This window comes from Pleuronectes platessa, chromosome 2, assembly GCF_947347685.1.
Source record: "Pleuronectes platessa chromosome 2, fPlePla1.1, whole genome shotgun sequence".
Lineage (NCBI taxonomy): Eukaryota > Metazoa > Chordata > Actinopteri > Pleuronectiformes > Pleuronectidae > Pleuronectes > Pleuronectes platessa.
Genome location: NC_070627.1, coordinates 28,773,204 through 28,790,203, shown reverse-complemented (window position 1 = coordinate 28,790,203; position 17,000 = coordinate 28,773,204). Strand labels below are relative to the sequence as shown.

Here is a 17,000-nt window from a genome sequence, read left to right as displayed (position 1 = left end):
AGAAGCCGTAACACATCTAATAAACGGCCAATACTGCTACCGTAAATCAATGAGAAGAGCGTTCTCTATAATGCTACTTTAACAGGGCTGTTTTAGACAGGGTAAAAAGGTGCTGTTTTAAATTATCCTTGTGGTATTTTGACCAAAATATGTTAGTCATTTCATTAAGATCCCAAGGAACCATTTCAACTTGCGGTAAAATGGGCATAATATGTCTCTGTTAAATAAAGTTTAGTTAAATCAAAGATTGTTTCATAAATCTGATTCAATTTGTGCTCATTAAAAGATAAGAGTGATGAAGGGCTGAACATTTTTTAAATAGTGCTTTTAAATAATGATTTTATAATTTTTCTGGCACAAAAGGGTGAATGAATAACAACAAAAAGAAAATAAACAAATATCGGTATCGGCTATCGGCCAGATTGCTATTTTAAATATCGGTATCGGTATCGGCCAAGAATTTCTATATCGGTGCACCCCTAAAGTTAATGCTATATCAGTGGCACATGAATGAAAGAACAAATGAAGAAATGGTAAATAGTTTTGTATTTATATAGCACTTTTCTAGTCTTGATGACCACTCAAAGCAGTTTACAGTACAGTTTTAAATACACCCATTCTGTAAATCAATGCTAAGGAGGCTTCTTAGTTGCTAAGTCCGCTTTATTGCATGACCGTGTCTCACAACATGCGTCACTCATATACGTAACTCACATGCGTCCGCAACTACTGCATAACCCACAGTATATGCGCAAGCGCATTAAACTACCGTATATGACATCTCCCCCTCTTTTGAGTGTTATGTCAATAACATCATAGAAATACTTTAACTGAAAAGGGCTATTCAGACAACACATAGCGTAAACCAAGATTAACTTAAATTAAGGCATTTCAACATGTACAACTGTACAAACTGTACAACTTTCTTTTTTTCACAAATCAAAATTATCACATCAATATCAACACAACTTTTCTTTTCTCTCTCCCCCAAAAGGCCATATGATTTGCACTTATTAGCAGGTCAAGCCTGTCGACTTGCTTGCACACCTGTCCAGATCTGGTCACAGTCTGACCGGGTAGAGGGGTTGTGGCCACACTCTGACTGACAGGATGAGTCTCTAGCATGGTGGCTTCGTCAGAGTGTGCGCCTGTGCCTGTGACCTCCCTGTGTGCTGCTGGGATGGGCTGGGGAACCGGCCCTGGTTGGAGGTGACAGCGGTTCCGCTGCAGCTCTGCTCCATGCTGTGTCCTGATGATGAAGGATCTCGGGGTGGTGCTCTCGCTTGAGATCACCACTTGAGATCACCGCTGGTGTAGACCATGACTTCCTGGTCGCAGGGCAGGTAAGGGCCTGGCTCCATGAAGTAGTGAGCCTGTTCCGCCAGTTTGTACAAGGCCCTGATAAAAGTTTCAACTTTCTCTCCCGGTCGTTGCACGCGCAGATGGAAACATGCACGTTTGTGTATTACATTCCTTCTCGGCACAAAGTAATCATTGAACAGTCCAAGCACCCTCACATAATCTTCTCTGTGTCCATCTTCTGTGAATGCAAACGAACGGAAGATGTTCTCCGCCTCGCTTCCCATAGAGTATATCAGGCTGCTCACTTGCACGGCGCCCTCTTCTTTATCTAGCTTGGTGGCGATTCTGAATCTCACAAAACGCTGCTTCCTCTCCGGCCATTCTCCTGGCTTATCGAAGGAAAAGTTTGTCGGGGGAGCGAACTTTGGCATGACTCCGTTTTAACTTCTGACACCATGTAAATCAATGCTAAGGAGGCTTCTTAGTTGCTAAGTTCGCTTTATTGCATGACTGTGTCTCACAACATGCGTCACTCATATACGTCACTCACATGCGTCCGCAACTACCGCATAACCCACAGTATATGCGCAAGCGCATTAAACTACCGTATATGACACATTCTAACACACATTCACACAGTGCATCAATTAGCAGCACTTTGTTGTTCTATGAGGGGCAATTCGGGTTTCAGCATCTTGTCCAAGGACAATTTGGCATTGCAGATGGGGAAGACTGGGGATCGATCTGCCGACATTCAGTTTGGAAGACGACCACAGCCGAAGAAATTAATGAATTAATTAATTATCTAAACGGATTCAAAATGAGTTGACCATTTTCTCCATATATTTGTGAATTTGTCCATGCATAGGTTTAAGGAGAAAGTCAGCCTTTCCATATGATACATTTCTTTTACAGTTCCAATCCATTCCCCTTTTGTCGGGGGTTCTTTGTTAAGCCACCTTCTTGTAATGCATTTTTTACTAGCTGCCAACATTATTTTAAGCAAATACTTGTCGCTAGAGTTAACTGTGGACGGGATATTCCCAAGATATATTGTGCAAAAGTCATGTTTGGTCTCGAAACCCATTATAACGTTAATTTTTCCTACTATTTCCAACCAGTAGGGTCGGATAGTTGGGCACTCCCAGAATATGTGGAAATGGTTCGCCTGGGTGTCTCCACACTCCCTCCAGCAATGCCCATACTCTGGCAAACCCCTCTGAAGTTGCTTTATTCTTGGAGTGATAAAAAATCTAATCATATTTTTCCACACAAATTCCCTCCACTGGCCTGAACTTGAAGTGCTCCGATGGGTTTCGCAAATGTTCAGCCAATCCTCTTCAGAAATAATTATTTTAGATTCTTTTTCCCATTTTGATTTAATATAAAGTGTGGAAGTTCCTTTATGTGACTGTAAACACGAATAAATTCTAGCGATAAGTTTTCTGTTGAGTTTAGATTTATATGCATCAATCATGATAGTTATTAGGTCCGTGTTGCAATTTTCTGTTGTTTTTATATTGCTATTAAAGTGAGATCTAACTTGAAGATATCTGAAGAAGTCTTGCTTTTCTAGGTGGTACCTATCACTAAGTTTTTGAAAGTCAACCAGCAAACCACCATCCAAAATAAGACAGTAAGTGGTAATGCCTTTAAAGGACCAGTTTTTATATCTGCCATCCATGTGGGAAGGCCTAAAATCTTTATCGTTTGCAACCCATCTTAGAATTTTGATATGATTTTCCAATTTTAATTTAAGACACTCACCAAACCAGATGTTTAGGGGAGTTTTTGTCCAGCAATTTAATTTTTCCTTAACAGATGAGTATAAACTTCTGTCCCCAAGTAATGTTTGGAGGGGAATATCCAATTGACTCAGATCTAAATTTTTCCACTTAGCACTGTAACATGGGTTGCACCAATAAATTAAATATCTCAGTTGGGCTGACTTGTAATAGTGCTCCATGTTCGGTAGAGATAGTCCCCCCTTATCTTTGGGTAATTGCAATGTAATATATCTAACTCTAGGTTTTAAGCCTTTCCAAATAAACACAGAAAACATTCTTTTCCACTCGATAAATTGTTTTGAAGGTACTTCTACAGGTATTGATTGAAAGAAAAAAAGTAATCGTGGTAAGATGTTCATTTTGATTATGTCTATTCGATTATGCAAGTCCAGAGGTAATAAGGTCCACCTATTCAAATCTGCCTTTATTTCTTTGTTAAGTGGTAAGTAGTTTATAGCGTATATATTGGATAAATCTTTTGGGATGCTGATCCCGAGATATTTTACAACATCATTGTCCAAATTAAAGATAGACGGATTAAGTAGTTGTGCTGCGGGTGTATAATTGTATGACAATATTTGTGTTTTGTTTATGTTCAATTTGTAACCTGAGTAGTGACCAAACGTTTTCAAACAGGAAAATAATTTAGGCAAGCTCAATTCGGGCTGGGAAAGAGTAACCAATACATCATCCGCGAAAAGGCAGGTCTTATATTCAGTCCCTTTAATCCAAATTCCTCTTATTTCATGATCTTCTCTAATTGCTTGCGCTAGTGGCTCTATGAATAAAGCAAACAAGGCCGGGCTTAAGGGGCATCCTTGTCTACATCCTCTTTCAAGCTGAACGGGGTTTGATAGACTACCATTTATTTTTATACTGGCTGTAGGGGAGTGGTATAGGTTTTTTAAAGATAGAATAACTGAGCTATTAACACCAAATCTCTGCAGGGTTAAGTATAAGTATTCCCAGCTGACCGAGTCAAACGCCTTTTCTGCATCTAGGCTGAGAACAATGGATTTATCTTCATTTTTACTCATATGCTCCATTAGGTGTAAGGCCCTTCTTATGTTGTCTTGTGTCTGTCTGTTTTTTAAGAAACCTGTTTGATCGTCATCTATTATATCTGGAATTATATTTTCTAATCTTTTTGCAATTATTGAGGCATATAGTTTGTAGTCTATGTTTAGAATTGAGATGGGTCTATACGAGCTACATTCAGACTTGTCCTTACCCGTCTTTGGGATGACAGAAATAAGATTAAGATTAAGATGCATTTATTCGTCCCAAACACATGCACAGTCATGCAAAGGCACACTCATGCAGGTAGGGAAATTTAATCTCTGCTTTTGACCCATCTTGTGCAGTACACACAGAGCAGTGAGCAGCCGCGTACAGGCGCTCGGGGAGCAGATGTTGGGGGAGTAAGGTGCCTTGCTCAGGGGCACTAGACAGGGTAGGGAGACTCTTGGATTTTTGGACAGATCAATCCAGGTTCGTCTTTTTGTTGTCTCTCCGTGGAGTTGAACCAGAGACGAACCAGAGACCTTCTCTGCCCATAGTCCAAGTTTCTGCCACTAGACCACCGTCTAGTAATAATTGCCTGTCTCCATGATATTGGTATTTCTCCCCCCTTCAGCGTAAAATTAAAGCATTTCAATAGTACCGGTGCTAAAATCTCTCTAAATGTTTTGTACCATTCCGCTGGATATCCGTCCGCACCAGACATTTTATTTGTTTTAAGTCTCGAAATGGCACTGTCTAGTTCTTGTTTTGTTATCTCACATGTCATTATACTATTCTGTTCCGTGCCAATGGACGGCAGGTCCAATGAGTTCAAAAAATTAACAATGCTTGGGGATTCTGCACTATCCGGTTGTGTGTACAGACCCTTATAGTAATTTTCAAAGCATTGTTGTATTTCTTTCAACGTATGACACACTTTGCCAGATTGTGTATCTTTAATTTTATGGATGGACCTTTCATCCTGTTGTTTTTTTATCCTCCAGGCTAATAATCTTTTGGCTCTTGGCCCATTGTCATAGTATCTTTGTTTAGTGAATTTAAGTTTCATCTCTTCTTGACTGTCATATATCCTATTTAAATTTTGTTTAGTCACTTTTATCTGATCTAATACTTGGGGGTCATTAAGTTCCATATGTTTGATTTCTAAGTGTTTTAGTTGTATAAGTAAGTCATTCAGTTGTTTCTGCCTTTCTTTTTTTTTAGTAGAAGACAACATTATGAGTTTCCCCCTGATTACAGCTTTGGAAGCATCCCATATGTTACTTGGAGATACTTCATCATTGTCATTGTGTTCTAAATACTCTTTAAATTCTTTTTCAATATATTTTTTGCACGATGGGTCATTTAATAGGCTAGTGTTAAGCCTCCAAGTTGTGTTTTTAATTTCGGTATCCAGATGTAGAGATAGATATACCCCTGCGTGGTCCGATACGTCTTTAACACCTATATCACATTGTGTGATTCTATGCCTGTCAAAGTTGAACATGAAAAAATAGTCAATTCGTGAATGTACGCTGTGAGCGAGGGAAAAAAAAGTAAATTGTCTTTCTGTCGGGTGAGTTTGCCTCCAGATATCCATCAAACCTTCATGAAGAAGTTTTTTGACTGTAACTGTCTCAGGGTTCATTCTTTTCGTTAAGTTAGAGGAGTCAAGGGAGGGTTGTAGCTGTACATTCCAGTCCCCACCACAAATGAGCACACCTGAGGTCTCCTCAGCAATTAAATCAAATATTTTTTTAATAAATATCTTATCGTTGCCTGGGGGTCTATAAACGTTTAGCAGTGTCACAGGTTTCTGGTCTATATGTCCCTTTACTAAGATGTAACGCCCCTCTGTATCCGTTAATTGCTTTGAAAATTGGAATGTTACCTTATTTGAAATCAGTATTGCTACCCCTCTTGTTTGCTTACGTCCAAAAGATGAGTAATAAGTATTTTTAAAGCCAAAGCGTTTTAATTTTTCGTGTTCCTCATCACAGAGGTGAGTCTCTTGCCAGAAAACCATTTGCTGTTTCTCTCTCTTCATTTTAGTTAGTAGCTTGTTCCTTTTGATGGGGTTAAGCAAACCATTAACATTCAAAGTGATAACTTTGTACTCCTGGTTTATCATCCTATCCCATTAGACCAATAAACACATAATGCTCCTCCAATGACCTGAACATGTAAACAAAAAAAAGTATGTGCTACACAGTAAAACATAAAAGTAGTGACCTCCAAAAGTGAAGTACAAATGTAACTTCTGAACAGGGAGGGGAGGCCTCCAGGAGGAGGGCCCCTCCAGGTGCGCATTGATGTCATCAGTGTCATCAGAGCACACATCCAGCGGCTTGAGTGCAGATAAATCCCCCCCAGATTACTGGTCCAGAGAGTGACTAATGTTTTGGCTAAGTATACTCAATACCATAGCAATTTATATAAACAGGTAAAGTAACAGGACTGATATTCAAACTTTAATCAGCCACGAACACTGTTAAAACATCTTATAGGCTACATATATATATATATGTGTGCGTAAACTCTGACGTAGGCTATTATCTCTAGTTACTCACGAGTGCATCTCAGTTACAGTTCTCCTAAAGCCTTTGAGAGTGTTGAAATCTCCGTAGCTTCTCTCGGGCTCGATCGATGCCTGCGGTGTGGTTTCGGCGTTTGGTGGGCTCGCGGAGCTCCCAGCCTGCGTCTGTCAGTCTCCTCCGGGGCGCCGTGTCTGCGCCGCTCTGTTGGTTGCCGACAGCCACAGGTGCAGCGGTCTCTTCACCAGGCGACAGAATCCCCCTCTTCAGCATGTCCTCCGCTGCCTCTTTTGCATTAGTGTATGTCGTCGGTCCCTCCTCATAAAAGACTCGGAGCCTTGCAGGTGCGGGTGTCTGGAACCTCAGCCCTTTTGCCTTTAATACTTTCCTCAGCGGGGCATATTCCTTTCTTTTCTTCATGGTTTCCACCGGGTAATCGTGGTCGAAAAAAACTCTCTTTCCATTAAGATGAACCTCCTTCTTTCTCCAAGCAGTGCTCAGCACCAGTTCTTTGGTGCTGTAGGCGAGAAAATAGGCGATCATGGATCTCGGGGCGGCGTGGGGAGGTGGCTTCGGGCCGAGAGATCGGTGGCAGCGTTGTATTTTAAGGTCAACGTCGGGGAGCGATAACTCTGATTTGATAAACTCCTCTAAGAACGCACAGGGATTGTCGTGCTCCTCTCCCTCGGGGATTCCAAAAATGCGGAGATTATTTCTGCGGGAGCGTGTTTCTAGGTCCACTAATTTGGATAGAATGTGCTCTTGTTGCTGCAAAGTTTCAAGCAGCACGCTCTTTGCGTTAGCGTCCCATTCTTCCACCTCGGCCACTCGTGTCTCTACTTCGTCCAGTCTGACCTGTGTATTATTCAGCTCCACACCGATCTCACTCAGCTTCTGGTTCACTTCTTCTTTAAAGTTCCCCAGCTCTTCCTTCATGTCTCGCTTAATTGTCTCGCAGAAACCATTCAGTTCCCTCTTCAAGTCGGCATGTCCTGCCTTTATGTCAGCGTGGATTGCCTTGATGCTAGCTTGCAGAGTGTTCATGTCCACGCGCTCGTTAGCTTTGACCGTGTCGACATCTACATCAGCTTCTCCACTCGCCATTTCCTCGTGTTCCGATCTGTTTTGAATAGTGACGTTCTTAGCCTTCCTTAGTTTATATTTCCCCTTTAAATTTGTAATAAAATAAGCCGGAATAATTCTCTAAAAATGGGGAAATTCGTGGACCAGTCTGGGAGCTCACAAACTACTCTGCTGCCCGCCTCGCCGCCATCACCGGAAGCCGAAATGAATGAATTTAATAATTGATTACAACGTAACAACAACAACACGAGACACTACTCAATGCCAGTAATGTTATTTACCGCGGGTATTTATTTCATTTTAGCTTCTATCTAATACAAAGTTAAGCTTTTTATTTTTGGGGTACATTTTTGGTCACTTCAGTAAATATAACCAAATTTAACCTCCTATGGTATCATCCTCCTGATGGCACCTCCAGGTGCGCTGTTTTACCGATCAGCGTCAAACATTGTTATTTACAGATCTATGTCGTACAGCTAGGTACTAATGCAACATGTCGTTAGCTAGCTGTGATTCTTAGGCCAGTATGCCAAAAAAATTACTTTTGGAAGAATCCAAGGGGTTTTCCTTAAGGGACCTCGAGGGTACCTCCATGAGGATCCAACTGATGCTGCTCAACTCCTCAAGGACAACCGTGCTCTGCAGGACAAATCTGCACCTATGAGGGAGGACACGGTCAAACGAAATGCCATTACTGTTATCCGTCAAAGAGGAGGGGATCCCTCAGACAGGACAGAGTTTATGGGGGAATATATTTAGCAGTTTGGGAAATATGAGGGGAAAACATTCAGGTTGCTTTAGAGAATGATGAAGGCTACACAATACACCTCTACCAGCACCTAGAAAAAAATGAGGCTACAGGGGTGTCTATGAATGTAGGGCACAAAAAGGAGAGCAGTTTTCATTTGAAGGTTATGTCCATGAAATTAAGAAAATCAAATCTGTTCGATCATATGAGGAGAGAAATCCCATAGCGTAAAGTCTTGTTAGAGGATGAGCAGTTGGTTGGCTCTGGCTCTCGTGCCAAGAGGACCTGGTAAGAGGTTTTGGAGAGTAGGGCTGGTGGCTATGCAGCCTTCATCATGAAGGACAAGTGCATTTCAGGGACTCGGATGTACAAACTGCAGCAGTGCCTGAGAAAGAAAGAGGCAGCCTAGGTTTCCTCTCCAACAGCTACTGCCTTAAATGCACCCAATGAAACCATGAATAGGTTTTCTTTTTCAGTGTGCATGAAATGTAGCTGTATTCATTTACAAATGTCAAAATACAATGCAGTCATGTACCATGATTATTATAACCAATGTAGAAATACATTTTTACAATGCTCTTATCTCTTTCTGTCTTTCTCACAGTGGTGCATGATGATGAGGAGCTGGAGAGAGCAATGCAAAGCATATAGCCCGCCAGAGACATGGTAGAGTGTTGTAAGGACATTTTTTGTTTCCTTTTCTACTAACTGGACATTTTAGACAGATTTTGGCTCAAGCTTTGTTGTTAAATGAAAATATTATTATGCGTTTGTCGTTTCACCTTAGCCCCCTCCACATCTACTGTAAGGAAGACCTGCGCCTAGTCCTCCTGAGCTGCAGTTTCTGGTGAAAGAGTTTACCATACCCCCATCAAAGAGAAAGGACTGTCTCTGCACATTTATAAACAATCTTTGATGACAATATAATTTGTGAAAATGACCACAAGTTGCTAATTATCTTTTTTGTAATCCACATTCTCTCAGCTGAGCCATCTGCTTTTACACAATAACCAGATCCAGATATAAACAGTTGGACCTGTTGTCATCATCAGAAGGTCAGGATGAGGACAGCGCTCCATTCTCATGGATTGTGGCACTGGTTCCACCATAGAATCTAGCCAGGAAAAGCTGTTTCATTGTGGCGTCTCCCTCCTTAGCCAGACCATTGACTCTGTGTCAACGATTCCATGCCACAATTTCTTTCAGCTCCATCCCTTTTTTATATGGAAGCCTGAGAGTGACATCATGGTAAGACTGAGAAATAATTGTATACTCCAATGCCTTCATGGTTATTCAAACCCAGATGCAGTCTCAGCTGGTGTGGGTAGGCCTCGAGTGAATTATGGCACCAGTGGACATTCGTGACTGACTGCATCATTGATGAGTATAAGCGCCAAGAGCCAGCCATCACCAAACTCCTGCAGGGCACTTTCGGACAGGTCTTGCGGCCTGACCACACCAGGATGGTGGCACAAAAAGTGACCTTGTCTTCTGGCACCATGTCAAGTTATCAAGAAGGAGAATTGGATGATTGTCTCCTGGGTCATGGTGCAGTCTGAGACAAAGAAGTCCCTTGAACCCATGTGCCAGGGGTTAGCAAAGAGGTACGAGGATGCAGGGTTGGAGAAGGCCAGTTACCACTGGGTAGAAAGGTAAAAAAAAGACCTCCAACTCCTTTCACTGTCATAACACTTGTAATATTTCGGCCTCTCAAAGGTTATTCTTATTTCTTTCTCGTTCTCAGGGATTGCTGTGCACCATTCAGAATTCCTGACTTTCACCACAGAGAGTATCTTAACTGGGATGCCTGGTGGACCACACACTCAATAATCACTGAGGCCACTGCTGGGACTCTGGAGAACACCTGTGCATACCGTACACATTAAAACCCCAACATTGTGGTCAAGTTGGATTTGTTTCACTGCATTAGGCGCTTCACAATAGACTTCACTTCAGAGCATCATCCCGTCTTCAGCACCGTTTGTCAACTTCTCTCAACTGCCTTTTCGTTGTGGATCAGGAAGACTTGCAGAAGTTCAAGGACGCTTGTCAGTTCTGTAGAATTCAGCCTAGAAAACAGCCCACCAGAGGTCATTGACAAAAAAGAACGAACCAGATTGAGTCTAAACATCAGTTTAGACTCAATCTGAAGGTGGGAATATGTGACCCATTCTCAAAGCGAACAGGCAGGTTGTGTGTTGTTGTTATGAAATTGTTGTCATCCGGTTACCACTGTATAGACATTAATAGTTGAAGGCAGTTGTTATGGGGGATGGGAGCAAAGCCTAACCTTGAGAGCTGCATCCTGGAGCATTACTTCTGATTTGCCCTGTAGTGAATATTGAGCAGAAAACAAAGATGGTCTCCTCGTCGGGGAATCGAACCCCGGTCTTCCGCGTGACAGGCGGAGATACTTGCCACTATACTAACGAGGACTGCTTCACTGCAAAACTCGGCCATTTCTCAAAAAAGATGGCGCTGTTCTGACTTTTAATACATTGTATTCTTCCTGTTTGGGGGATGATGACAAATCTTTTGCTGTACTGGCTTTCTTATCCAGTAAACTGGATTTTGAAAAGGACTGAGGACTTACATTGGCAACTTTGTGTTCGATCAATTTGCAATGGTTTCATATACGCTCAGAGTATCTGCAATTGGGATGAATGCTGAATCCAACTGGGCCTTAATAGCCTAAATGGCATGGGCTGAGCCAAGTCGTCCACTTGACCTTTATCGCAGGCAAAGTCCTCCAGCTTTGTCTTTGGGATCACAACGTATGACCTGGTCAGATGGGATATGTTGAAAAAAAAACTACAAAATGTGATACTTCTGCCAGGGGCTCTCAGCCCTTGTACTGGACTGCACGCTGGGTCCCTCTTGAGGACACTGCCTCATTTGTGGAACAGAACTTATCAAACTTAAGTTTCTTTCACATGGGGCTGCGAGTCCCTCTGGATCTGAAGAAAGCAAAGAACCATAGGCGATCATGATCTTCTGATCCACAACCAGTTCAGAATCTGTAATGCTGCTTTCATTTGGGAGGTTCTTTTCTTTGCTGGTGTCTCCTTTCAAACCCCTGGAATGAGCCTTGCCATCCCAAATTGTTCTCAATGTTGCCACCAGATCTGCAAAAACAATCACTGTGAAAAAAAGTCAAGTGTGATTTTCTTCATGGATCCTTGGAACAACACTATGAAACCCAGTATATCAAATGGAGACACAGAAGTTGGGTACCAAGTAGTTGGACTAAAGCATCATCCCAAAAAGATGTTTCTGCCCAGTTTCGAGCTGGGGACCTTTCGCGTGTGAAGCGAACGTGATAACCACTACACTACAGAAACTGACATTTCACCGGGCACTTCTGCTTGACCCACAAATACATGTTGGCTCCCATTTGTTTTTCTCATTAGAGTAGCCATATCCAAATGTTAGCAATTTGTTACATAGAGTACTTTGTGAAAACTAAAGTATAGCTTACTGTCCCAAATCTCTCACAAAAAGAAGCAACAAGCTACATAGCATGCCTTGGAATTCTGTTCAGCAAGCATTTCAGAATCTCAAATGCTGCTTCCGTTTGGGAGGTTCCTCTCTCTGCTCGTGTTTCCTTTCAAACCTCTGTGATGAGCCTTGCATGATCTTGGTTTGAGCTTGAGTGTGACAGACAGAGCAGTGACATACTGAGAATAATGTAGAGTTGGCCATCCCTAGTTTTTCTCAAATTGGCCACCGCATCTGCAAAATCACACTCAATGACAGAAATGGCGAACGGAGTGGCTATGAGTCACAAAAAAAATTTGCAAGAACATTCTGACCTCACATTGTTGGAAAATAGTTGAGACATAGGAAGTTGTTTCTGCCCAGTTTCGAGCTGGGGACTTTTCGCGTGTAAAGCGAACGTGATAACCACTACATTACAGAAACAGACATAGCATGATCCCCCTTGGCCCGATACTGGAAAATACACCATAACCACTGGGTCCCATAATTGTTTTTCTGAGAAGAGCCAAATCCAATTGATAAGAATTTGTTACAAGGAGTCCTTTGAGATTTCATAAGAGAGATTCAAAACTGGACTGAATTCAACTGGGCTCAATGTTACCTGTGACCAAGTGGCTCAACCACTGTTGAGGTACACGCCTTACGTGCAAGCAACCAGCAAATAACATCAGTTTAGACTCAATCTGATGGTGGGAATATGTGACCCATTCTCAAAGAGAACAGGCAGGTTGTGTGTTGTTGTTGTTATGAAGTTGTTGTCATCCGGTTACCACTGTATAGACATTAATAGTTGAAGGCAGTTGTTATGGGGGATGGGAGCAAAGCCTAACCTTGAGAGCTGCATCCTGGAGCATTACTTCTGATTTGCCCTGTAGTGAAGATTGAGCAGAAAACAAAGATGGACTCCTCGTCGGGGAATCGAACCCCGGTCTTCCGCGTGACAGGCGGAGATACTTGCCACTATACTAACGAGGACTGCTTCACTGCAAAACTCGGCCATTTCTCAAAAAAGGTGGCGCTGTTCTGACTTTTAGTACATTGTACTCTTCCTGTTTGGGGGATGATGACAAATCTTTTGCTGTACTGGCTTTCTTATCCAGTAAACTGGATTTTGAAAAGGACTGAGGACTTACATTGGCAACTTTGTGTTCGATCAATTTGCAATGGTTTCATATACGCTCAGAGTATCTGCAATTGGGATGAATGCTGAATCCAACTGGGCCTTAATAGCCTAAATGGCATGGGCTGAGCCAAGTCGTCCACTTGACCTTTATCGCAGGCAAAGTCCTCCAGCTTTGTCTTTGGGATCACAACGTATGACCTGGTCAGATGGGATATGTTGAAAAAAAAACTACAAAATGTGATAGACTGAGGACTTACATTGGCAACTTTGTGTTCGATCAATTTGCAATGGTTTCATATACGCTCAGAGTATCTGCAATTGGGATGAATGCTGAATCCAACTGGGCCTTAATAGCCTAAATGGCATGGGCTGAGCCAAGTCGTCCACTTGACCTTTATCGCAGGCAAAGTCCTCCAGCTTTGTCTTTGGGATCACAACGTATGACCTGGTCAGATGGGATATGTTGAAAAAAAAACTACAAAATGTGATACTTCTGCCAGGGGCTCTCAGCCCTTGTACTGGACTGCACGCTGGGTCCCTCTTGAGGACACTGCCTCATTTGTGGAACAGAACTTATCAAACTTAAGTTTCTTTCACATGGGGCTGCGAGTCCCTCTGGATCTGAAGAAAGCAAAGAACCATAGGCGATCATGATCTTCTGATCCACAACCAGTTCAGAATCTGTAATGCTGCTTTCATTTGGGAGGTTCTTTTCTTTGCTGGTGTCTCCTTTCAAACCCCTGGAATGAGCCTTGCCATCCCAAATTGTTCTCAATGTTGCCACCAGATCTGCAAAAACAATCACTGTGAAAAAAAGTCAAGTGTGATTTTCTTCATGGATCCTTGGAACAACACTATGAAACCCAGTATATCAAATGGAGACACAGAAGTTGGGTACCAAGTAGTTGGACTAAAGCATCATCCCAAAAAGATGTTTCTGCCCAGTTTCGAGCTGGGGACCTTTCGCGTGTGAAGCGAACGTGATAACCACTACACTACAGAAACTGACATTTCACCGGGCACTTCTGCTTGACCCACAAATACATGTTGGCTCCCATTTGTTTTTCTCATTAGAGTAGCCATATCCAAATGTTAGCAATTTGTTACATAGAGTACTTTGTGAAAACTAAAGTATAGCTTACTGTCCCAAATCTCTCACAAAAAGAAGCAACAAGCTACATAGCATGCCTTGGAATTCTGTTCAGCAAGCATTTCAGAATCTCAAATGCTGCTTCCGTTTGGGAGGTTCCTCTCTCTGCTCGTGTTTCCTTTCAAACCTCTGTGATGAGCCTTGCATGATCTTGGTTTGAGCTTGAGTGTGACAGACAGAGCAGTGACATACTGAGAATAATGTAGAGTTGGCCATCCCTAGTTTTTCTCAAATTTGCCACCGCATCTGCAAAATCACACTCAATGACAGAAATGGCGAACGGAGTGGCTATGAGTCACAAAAAAAATTTGCAAGAACATTCTGACCTCACATTGTTGGAAAATAGTTGAGACATAGGAAGTTGTTTCTGCCCAGTTTCGAGCTGGGGACTTTTCGCGTGTAAAGCGAACGTGATAACCACTACATTACAGAAACAGACATAGCATGATCCCCCTTGGCCCGATACTGGAAAATACACCATAACCACTGGGTCCCATAATTGTTTTTCTGAGAAGAGCCAAATCCAATTGATAAGAATTTGTTACAAGGAGTCCTTTGAGATTTCATAAGAGAGATTCAAAACTGGACTGAATTCAACTGGGCTCAATGTTACCTGTGACCAAGTGGCTCAACCACTGTTGAGGTACACGCCTTACGTGCAAGCAACCAGCAAATAACATCAGTTTAGACTCAATCTGATGGTGGGAATATGTGACCCATTCTCAAAGAGAACAGGCAGGTTGTGTGTTGTTGTTGTTATGAAGTTGTTGTCATCCGGTTACCACTGTATAGACATTAATAGTTGAAGGCAGTTGTTATGGGGGATGGGAGCAAAGCCTAACCTTGAGAGCTGCATCCTGGAGCATTACTTCTGATTTGCCCTGTAGTGAAGATTGAGCAGAAAACAAAGATGGACTCCTCGTCGGGGAATCGAACCCCGGTCTTCCGCGTGACAGGCGGAGATACTTGCCACTATACTAACGAGGACTGCTTCACTGCAAAACTCGGCCATTTCTCAAAAAAGGTGGCGCTGTTCTGACTTTTAGTACATTGTACTCTTCCTGTTTGGGGGATGATGACAAATCTTTTGCTGTACTGGCTTTCTTATCCAGTAAACTGGATTTTGAAAAGGACTGAGGACTTACATTGGCAACTTTGTGTTCGATCAATTTGCAATGGTTTCATATACGCTCAGAGTATCTGCAATTGGGATGAATGCTGAATCCAACTGGGCCTTAATAGCCTAAATGGCATGGGCTGAGCCAAGTCGTCCACTTGACCTTTATCGCAGGCAAAGTCCTCCAGCTTTGTCTTTGGGATCACAACGTATGACCTGGTCAGATGGGATATGTTGAAAAAAAAACTACAAAATGTGATACTTCTGCCAGGGGCTCTCAGCCCTTGTACTGGACTGCACGCTGGGTCCCTCTTGAGGACACTGCCTCATTTGTGGAACAGAACTTATCAAACTTAAGTTTCTTTCACATGGGGCTGCGAGTCCCTCTGGATCTGAAGAAAGCAAAGAACCATAGGCGATCATGATCTTCTGATCCACAACCAGTTCAGAATCTGTAATGCTGCTTTCATTTGGGAGGTTCTTTTCTTTGCTGGTGTCTCCTTTCAAACCCCTGGAATGAGCCTTGCCATCCCAAATTGTTCTCAATGTTGCCACCAGATCTGCAAAAACAATCACTGTGAAAAAAAGTCAAGTGTGATTTTCTTCATGGATCCTTGGAACAACACTATGAAACCCAGTATATCAAATGGAGACACAGAAGTTGGGTACCAAGTAGTTGGACTAAAGCATCATCCCAAAAAGATGTTTCTGCCCAGTTTCGAGCTGGGGACCTTTCGCGTGTGAAGCGAACGTGATAACCACTACACTACAGAAACTGACATTTCACCTGGCACTTCTGCTTGACCCACAAATACATGTTGGCTCCCATTTGTTTTTCTCATTAGAGTAGCCATATCCAAATGTTAGCAATTTGTTACATAGAGTACTTTGTGAAAACTAAAGTATAGCTTACTGTCCCAAATCTCTCACAAAAAGAAGCAACAAGCTACATAGCATGCCTTGGAATTCTGTTCAGCAAGCATTTCAGAATCTCAAATGCTGCTTCCGTTTGGGAGGTTCCTCTCTCTGCTCGTGTTTCCTTTCAAACCTCTGTGATGAGCCTTGCATGATCTTGGTTTGAGCTTGAGTGTGACAGACAGAGCAGTGACATACTGAGAATAATGTAGAGTTGGCCATCCCTAGTTTTTCTCAAATTTGCCACCGCATCTGCAAAATCACACTCAATGACAGAAATGGCGAACGGAGTGGCTATGAGTCACAAAAAAAATTTGCAAGAACATTCTGACCTCACATTGTTGGAAAATAGTTGAGACATAGGAAGTTGTTTCTGCCCAGTTTCGAGCTGGGGACTTTTCGCGTGTAAAGCAAACGTGATAACCACTACACTACAGAAACAGACATAGCATGATCCCCCTTGGCCCGATACTGGACAATACACCATAACCACTGGGTCCCATAATTGTTTTTCTGAGAAGAGCCAAATCCAATTGATAAGAATTTGTTACAAGGAGTCCTTTGAGATTTCATAAGAGAGATTCAAAACTGGACTGAATTCAACTGGGCTCAATGTTACCTGTGACCAAGTGGCTCAACCACTGTTGAGGTACACGCCTTACGTGCAAGCAACCAGCAAATAACATCAGTTTAGACTCAATCTGATGGTGGGAATATGTGACCCATTCTCAAAGAGAACAG

The 17,000-nt window shown here is 42.4% G+C and overlaps 7 non-coding genes across 7 annotated transcripts; all 7 read right to left on the bottom strand.

Annotated features, from left to right (window-relative positions):
- Window positions 1–10,819: 10,819 nt before the first annotated feature.
- trnad-guc (transfer RNA aspartic acid (anticodon GUC)) lies at window positions 10,820–10,891 on the bottom strand. Its single transcript has one exon. It is a non-coding gene; the product is annotated as a tRNA-Asp (tRNA).
- An 833-nt stretch (window positions 10,892–11,724) lies between these two features.
- Window positions 11,725–11,797, bottom strand: trnav-cac (transfer RNA valine (anticodon CAC)). The gene has a single exon. It is a non-coding gene; the product is annotated as a tRNA-Val (tRNA).
- Window positions 11,798–12,857: 1,060 nt separating this feature from the next.
- Window positions 12,858–12,929, bottom strand: trnad-guc (transfer RNA aspartic acid (anticodon GUC)). The gene has a single exon. It is a non-coding gene; the product is annotated as a tRNA-Asp (tRNA).
- A 1,080-nt stretch (window positions 12,930–14,009) lies between these two features.
- trnav-cac (transfer RNA valine (anticodon CAC)) lies at window positions 14,010–14,082 on the bottom strand. Its single transcript has one exon. It is a non-coding gene; the product is annotated as a tRNA-Val (tRNA).
- Window positions 14,083–15,142: 1,060 nt separating this feature from the next.
- Window positions 15,143–15,214, bottom strand: trnad-guc (transfer RNA aspartic acid (anticodon GUC)). The gene has a single exon. It is a non-coding gene; the product is annotated as a tRNA-Asp (tRNA).
- Window positions 15,215–16,047: 833 nt separating this feature from the next.
- trnav-cac (transfer RNA valine (anticodon CAC)) lies at window positions 16,048–16,120 on the bottom strand. Its single transcript has one exon. It is a non-coding gene; the product is annotated as a tRNA-Val (tRNA).
- Window positions 16,121–16,627: 507 nt separating this feature from the next.
- On the bottom strand, window positions 16,628–16,700 carry trnav-uac (transfer RNA valine (anticodon UAC)). Its single transcript has one exon. It is a non-coding gene; the product is annotated as a tRNA-Val (tRNA).
- Between the last annotated feature and the right edge of the window lie 300 nt (window positions 16,701–17,000).